This window comes from Electrophorus electricus, chromosome 9 (assembly GCF_013358815.1).
Source record: "Electrophorus electricus isolate fEleEle1 chromosome 9, fEleEle1.pri, whole genome shotgun sequence".
NCBI classification, from domain to species: Eukaryota; Metazoa; Chordata; class Actinopteri; order Gymnotiformes; family Gymnotidae; genus Electrophorus; species Electrophorus electricus.
Window position 1 is genome coordinate 25062017 of NC_049543.1, and position 7500 is coordinate 25069516.

At 48.4% G+C, this 7500-nt stretch overlaps 1 protein-coding gene across 1 annotated transcript in view; it reads right to left on the minus strand.

Annotated features, from left to right (window-relative positions):
• Positions 1–4032, minus strand: part of LOC113589944 (phospholipid-transporting ATPase ABCA1-like) — a 106676-nt gene extending 102644 nt beyond the window's left edge. Inside the window, exon 1 of the mRNA XM_035529963.1 lies at positions 3958–4032. The gene's annotated coding sequence lies outside the window, so the exon portion shown is untranslated. The remainder of the gene's footprint in view (positions 1–3957) is intronic.
• Between the last annotated feature and the right edge of the window lie 3468 nt (positions 4033–7500).

Sequence of the window (7500 nt, forward strand, 5' to 3'; positions counted from 1 at the left end):
TGACTAAATGACATTGTTTGGCTCACTGGAGAGATGAGGTGTTTAATACCCTTCTTGGAGTTGTTTTCAAAGGCTCTGTGTGTGTGTGTGTGTGTGTGTGTGTGTGTGTGTGTGTGTGTGTGTGTGTGTGTGTGGTACCAGGATACCAAGAGTCTTGTACCACCTTGGATACACCTGGAAGAGAGACCATTCTGTTCTGACTTTAATTGGTACTTGAGGGAAAGGCAGGTCTCTGATTCACATCAAAACACTCCAACACACCTGCACCTAACTGCAAATGTTCTCTCTCTCTCTCTCTCTCTCTCTCTCTCTCTCTCTCTCACACACACACACACACACACACACACCAGGAAAACTCACCCCCAGTGCATAAATCTGATGGAGCATCTCCTGATGGTTTATGTAAGACAGCTGGACGCTAAAGGAGTTTGAACACCAGAGGGCGCCGTACCTGAGCAGAGGATGAGGCATGCGCACTTTCCACAGGTGTGTCAGGCAAGCTGAGTCTTACACACCATACCGTCTCCACTACAGTTTCTTTCACCTTTTGAAAACTGTGCTCTAGAAGGAGGGTTGACCTTTAAATTCTGGTTTCATGAAGGGGTCAGCATGAGGTCAGCAAGATTCATCAAAGACACAACTGTTAGGAAAATGCCTTGTAAATTCAGCCCTGTACTCTTATACTCAACCCCGGCGATCTTAAACTCAACCCTACACTCTTATACTCAGACACTGTCGTGCTATACTGGCGTTTTGTTCCAGATTGGGAACATCCATTGTTAAATCACCCTGAAGGTTAAAAGTTCGCCAGCGTTAACGTCACATACACGTGGAGGTCATCAGAACCTACTGACTCCATCTTTAAAAGGCCTTCATAGCCACGCCCGTTAAACCCGGCACACTGTCTGTGTGAGCTTGAATCAGTGGGTGTTTGGTAAAACCCGAATGAGCAAAAAGACGAGGGAAGGAGAGAGACACAAGGAGAGAGAGAAAGGAAGAATAGGGAGAGATTGAGAGAGAGAGCAGCATTAGAGGACAAAAAATCGCAACACGTGACCGAAGATTTTTCACAAAGATTGTCCCCCAAAAAAAAAGAAGTGAGATTGTGCCTCCACCCGCAATGGGTGTAGCAGAAATGAGCCACTTCGTCGTTTTGCACCAGAAAGCAGACAGCAAGCAGGCAGAAAGCAGACAGAAAGCAGGCAGCAAGCAGGCAGAAAGCAGGCAGAAAGCAGACAGCAAGCAGACAGCAAGCAGGCAGAAAGCAGGCAGCAAGCAGGCAGAAAGCAGACAGCAAGCAGACAGCAAGCAGACAGCAAGCAGGCAGAAAGCAGACAGCAAGCAGGCAGAAAGCAGACAGCAAGCAGACAGCAAGCAGGCAGAAAGCAGGCAGAAATCAGACAGAAAGGCATCTGCCCCATGCAGGGCAATCATCTCTGGTGACTTTAAATATTTCAGGAGGCACTGGTCTGCATGCAGCACTGAAGAGCTCTCGCGCGCACACACACACACACACACACACACACACACACACACACACACACACACACACACACACACACACACACACATACACACACACACACAGGAACCACGTATGAAATATGCAGAGGGTAATTTCCTATTTATAAATCACGATCTACTACAGCAGATTCTGAGAGATCAGACCGTAACTCTACAATTCAATCTCCACAAGAACATTTATTTCCTTCTCTCCCTCTCTCTCTCGTACACACATACACACACACACACACACACACACACACACACACACACACTACCTCAGTAACTCACACACATTCCAACGCTCACACACCCACACATGCATGCTCTTAATTTCGGGATAATTAAGAGAATGCGATTGAGATTAAAGTGTGTGCGGGCTCTTTAGAGGAAAGGTCAGAAGGCAACACACACACACACACACACACACACACACACACACACACACACAAATACATATACACACACACACACTCTACCTCAGTAACTCTCACACACACACACACACACACACACACACACTCTACCTCAGTAACTCACACACAGACACACACACACACACTCTACCTCAGTAACTCACACACACACACACACACACACACACACACACACACTCACTCAGTAACACACACACACACACACAGAGACAAGGAAATCAATGTTTGAGGTGATTGCTACGATTCCATAGCCCCTATCAGTGGGTGAGAAAGGTCTCAGAACCCAGGGGAACCCAAGAGAACCCAGGAGAACTTCTGCTCTCAGGTCACAGACCTGCACATGAATATCAGTTCAAGTTTAAAAAGTAAAATAGTGATAGACAATCTCAGTCAGCTCTTAATATGCAACGTTAAGGCAAAGGTGTGACAGAATAAACTGTTTATAGTCCATTTCTGACCACAGGGCATAAAAACTCACCAAACAGGTGTAGAATTCACTCTGACAATAAAAACTCAAAATACCCTGGATTTGGATTGTTTGAACTAATGCTGCGTCAGCCAGGCTTGTCATACAGGCATGAAAGCTGGTTGGCAGAACAGAGTGAGGCCATCCAGGAGACAGGACCAGCTCTGTTCTCTCTGTGTATGTGTTAGAAACATATGCATTACACAAGATGTCTATAAAACCACAACAGTAGATCATTAAAGCATTACAGCGATATCACAGTCTACAAATATCAGAGTCCGTCCCCTCTCTCTCTCTCTCTCTCACACACACACACACACACACGCGCGCGAGGGGAGACGAGCTGCTAAACCTCTCCTCAGGTAGATCTTTCTTCCGCCTGGTGGTTTCCTGGACGCCCGCAACGCCACTCTCTTGGTCTCACACTCAAACTAACATTTTCATCCAAGAATCGAACGATCCAATCATGCCAAACTAATTAACCTGCCTCTCCAAGTCTTTCATACAAGCTCTGTAATATCACACACACACACACACACACACCCTTTATACTTCAAATCTGAGCACACTTTTATATCACATTGATGGATATCAACACAGAAGCACCTCACATGCTGAACTCACACCATCCTTGCCATCAATACTCCATCGAGCACCAACCTCTCTGTCCCTGCAACCACAGATCATGAATGCTGATGCACACAGTCTGCATCGTCAGCAGCGTTTCGTTCAAATCTGAATGTGTGGAAAAGAGGAGGTTCGTCCTGATCGGACTTAAACGCCGCTGTGAGGACAGAGGGAAGCAGACGCCATCTTCTGAACGGGAAAACCACAAACCAGCAAGCAGGTGAGGACACGATCCACCCGCCTCCCACTGTGTGGTGAGTGCAGAGTGACAGAGTGGAGGTCTGGAGTGAGATAGAGTGATCTCTCACCTATCCCCTGAGCTGTTGGAGTGAGAGAGTGATCTCTCACCTATCCCCTGAGCTGTTGGAGTGAGAGAGTGATCGCTCACCTCTCCCCTGAGCTGTTGGAGTGAGATAGAGTGATCTCTCACCTATCCCCTGAGCTGTTGGAGTGAGATAGAGTGATCTCTCACCTATCCCCTGAGCTGTTGGAGTGAGATAGAGTGATCTCTCACCTATCCCCTGAGCTGTTGGAGTGAGAGAGTGATCTCTCACCTCTCCCTTGAGCTGTTGGAGTGAGATAGAGTGATCTCTCACCTATCCTCTGAGCTGTTGGAGTGAGAGAGTGATCTCTCACCTATCCCCTGAGCTGTTGGAGTGAGATAGAGTGATCTCTCACCTATCCCCTGAGCTGTTGGAGTGAGATAGAGTGATCTCTCACCTATCCCCTGAGCTGTTGGAGCGAGATAAAGTGATCTCTCACCTATCCCCTGAGCTGTTGGAGTGAGATAGAGTGATCTCTCACCTATCCCCTGAGCTGTTGGAGTGAGAGAGTGATCGCTCACCTGATCCCTGAGCTGTTGGAGTGAGAGAGTGATCGCTCACCTGATCCCTGAGCTGTTGGAGTGAGAGAGTGATCGCTCACCTGATCCCTGAGCTGCTAAACTCCCACCTCTCAGTGCCACATAATTCCTGACAGGATCCACCAAACAGCGAAAGCCAAGTCAAACACACTCACAGCACTCTGAAAGAGATCTCAGCTGCAACTTATATTTACTTCCTCCTCTCTCTCTCTCTCTCTCTCTCTCTCCCCCCCCCCCACCCACTCTCTCTCTGACCTTTTCCCCTGGCACTAAAACATGTAAATAAGGCCAGGGGGAGTTGCCATGGAGACAGAGAGAGCGTGTGTGTTAGGCAGAACAGAAGCAGGTGTATTGGTGTATGTTACACAGGGCAGCAGACACCTGGAACACATGCTTACGTATCTGACCTGAATGCAAGTGTGTGTGTGTGTGTGTGTGTGTGCGCGCATGCACCATGTCATCTTTTAGGCAGAGACAGTTATGCAGTTGGGGACGAATCAGATCCCAGTCAGAGTTAATAATCACCACTACCTTCGGCTCACGGGTGTCTGTTGTGTCTGTTGATGATTTTTACAGCAGAACTATAAAGTGTACTGGAAGGAATGAGGGTCTATAATATGTGTGTGTGTGTGTGTGTGTGTGTGTGTGTGTGTGTGTGTGTGTGTGTGTGTGTGTGTGTGTGTGTGTGCACGAGAGAGAGAGAGAGAGAGAGAAAAAGAGAGAATGTGTGGTGAAGTACAAGAGATAAGGAGGGATAGATAAATGGGGAGAGAGAGAGAGATAACGAGAAGGTAAAGTGAGTAATAAAAAGAGAGAAAGAATGAGACAGAGAGAAGATGAATAAAGCCTCATCAAACGTCGTCTTCTGAACATTTGATTTGTTTCCTCTGAGGAGAGACGATGAGCTCGAGAGCTTTCGGAGACGTCACGGCCTCCTGCTTCCTTCTACATCCTCCTGAATTATCGCAACGACAGCTGCTCCAGACCACAGCCCAAACGAGCCCGCGAGAGGATTTCTCCTGGGATAAAGGTCGCTGCCACAGAAACCGCCCTCCAGAGCTGGTACGGCCATAAAACTCAGCTGTTTCCCTCCACAGATCAGGAAACGGGGTCAGACAGGGAATTTTACTGCCAGGGTCAACATTACAGAGGACAGCGCACGCGTGCACAAACGCACTGCGTGCGCTGCTGCACTGTGCTGAGTCACGGTGAACGTTTCATGACGTGCACGTCCGTCCTGTGTTGGGACTGCAATACTGAAGCGAACCTGCAGGGGGCCAAGTGAGCCGTGCTGATGTTCAGCTCACACGTCTGGCCTGACTCCGACGGCAGTGTCGCAACACGGGAATTCATCGGGTCATAAATCACAGTACCAGCCCGGGTCGAAATATAGAATGGCAATCAACGATGTAAACAAAGCAGACGGAACAGGCAGAGACCCAACACACCAGAGAAACGACGGCTCACAAACGTTGCGACGCGACGGCTGATAACAAGCATTTAAGAGCAGAGGGGTTTAAATACAGAGACTAAGGAGGGTTAACACGTGAGTACAATAGCTGCTAGGTCCATAGACCTAACCAGGGGCAGAAACCAAGGAAACCAAAACATGCAAACGCGAGGAAACAAAACCAGGAAGGAAATAAACAAGAGGCGTTGCCGTGGGAACCGCGACGCCAGGGCGGAGCAACGTGACACGCACCAGTCCACGGGACCCTCGACGCCTAATGAATGTGTACCAACTACACAAACGCCTCTGCCTTGGACTCTCATGCTTTCTTGTTTCATTCTCTCTCTCACACACACATACACACGTTCTCATTTTGTTGCTAATGAGTAAGGGAACATTAATAGTCATAATATTAAAAAGCTGACTAGCTGGGAAATATTTGCAGTCATGCATGATTAACAGACCATTACAATAACAGATCATTAAAGTAACAGCGCTGAGGTGGAGTTGGCCTGTAATCCCCTGCAAACACTGTAATAACCGCATGAGACTGTATCCGTATGAGGCTAACCATGTAAGACTAACCATGTAGGACTGTATGCACGTAGGACTGAGCATGGAACTTTAACAGTATGAGATTTTGACTGCATGAGATAAGTGTGTGAGACTTACCACGTGGGAATGAAACCGCGTGGGACTGTAACTGCGTGACACTAACACCGTGGGACTGTGACTGCGTGACACTAACACCGTGGGACAGTAACTGCGTGACACTAACCGCGTGGGACTGTAACTGCGTGACACTAACCGCGTGGGACTGTAACTGCGTGACACTAACCGCGTGGGACTGTAACTGCGTGACACTAACACCGTGGGACTGTAACTGCGTGACACTAACCGCGTGGGACTGTAACTGCGTGACACTAACCGCGTGGGACTGTAACTGCGTGACACTAACCGCGTGGGACTGTAACTGCGTGACACTAACACCGTGGGACTGTGACTGCGTGACACTAACACCGTGGGACAGTAACTGCGTGACACTAACCGCGTGGGACTGTAACTGCGTGACACTAACCGCGTGGGACTGTAACTGCGTGACACTAACACCGTGGGACTGTAACTGCGTGACACTAACACCGTGGGACTGTAACTGCGTGACACTAACACCGTGGGACAGTAACTGCGTGACACTAACCGCGTGGGACTGTAACTGCGTGACACTAACCGCGTGGGACTGTAACTGCGTGACACTAACACCGTGGGACTGTAACTGCGTGACACTAACACCGTGGGACAGTAACTGCGTGACACTAACCGCGTGGGACTGTAACTGCGTGACACTAACCGCGTGGGACTGTAACTGCGTGACACTAACACCGTGGGACTGTAACTGCGTGACACTAACACCGTGGGACAGTAACTGCGTGACACTAACCGCGTGGGACTGTAACTGCGTGACACTAACCGCGTGGGACTGTAACTGCGTGACACTAACACCGTGGGACTGTAACTGCGTGACACTAACACCGTGGGACAGTAACTGCGTGACACTAACCGCGTGGGACTGTAACTGCGTGACACTAACCGCGTGGGACTGTAACTGCGTGACACTAACACCGTGGGACTGTAACTGCGTGAGACTAACACCGTGGGACTGTAACTGCGTGAGACTAACAGCACACACTGGCCAAACTCTTGAGTGAGGTAATATGATGTAAACATCCCCTCTCACAACCGCCTGCACAACACAGCCACAGATATGAGTCTCATTTAGGCCACTCAAAGCATTCAATTAACTTAATAAAACACATTATGTTTGTCCGTCCTGAGAGAGATCACTTCTGGCTTGTTTAATACCCATAATTGCGATTCAGTGCATCTCTGTGGTGATACACTGGAAAGTAGTGTAACACATTTACAAGTTTTCCATTTAATTAAGAATAGTCGCCAAGGCAGTAGTGACGTGCAATAATCGTTAATTAAGCTTAAGTCATTTTGTCCTTTGTCAGTCCTAGCACCATAAAGACCACAATAACTTAGCTGTGGCTACACTTTAAATACAAACTAATCTCTAGTTTGATTGCAGTACACTGAGTTTTGGTGCTGTCTCTCTGGAGGTGTAGAGACCCAGTGGAGGGCTTTCTACGTCCAG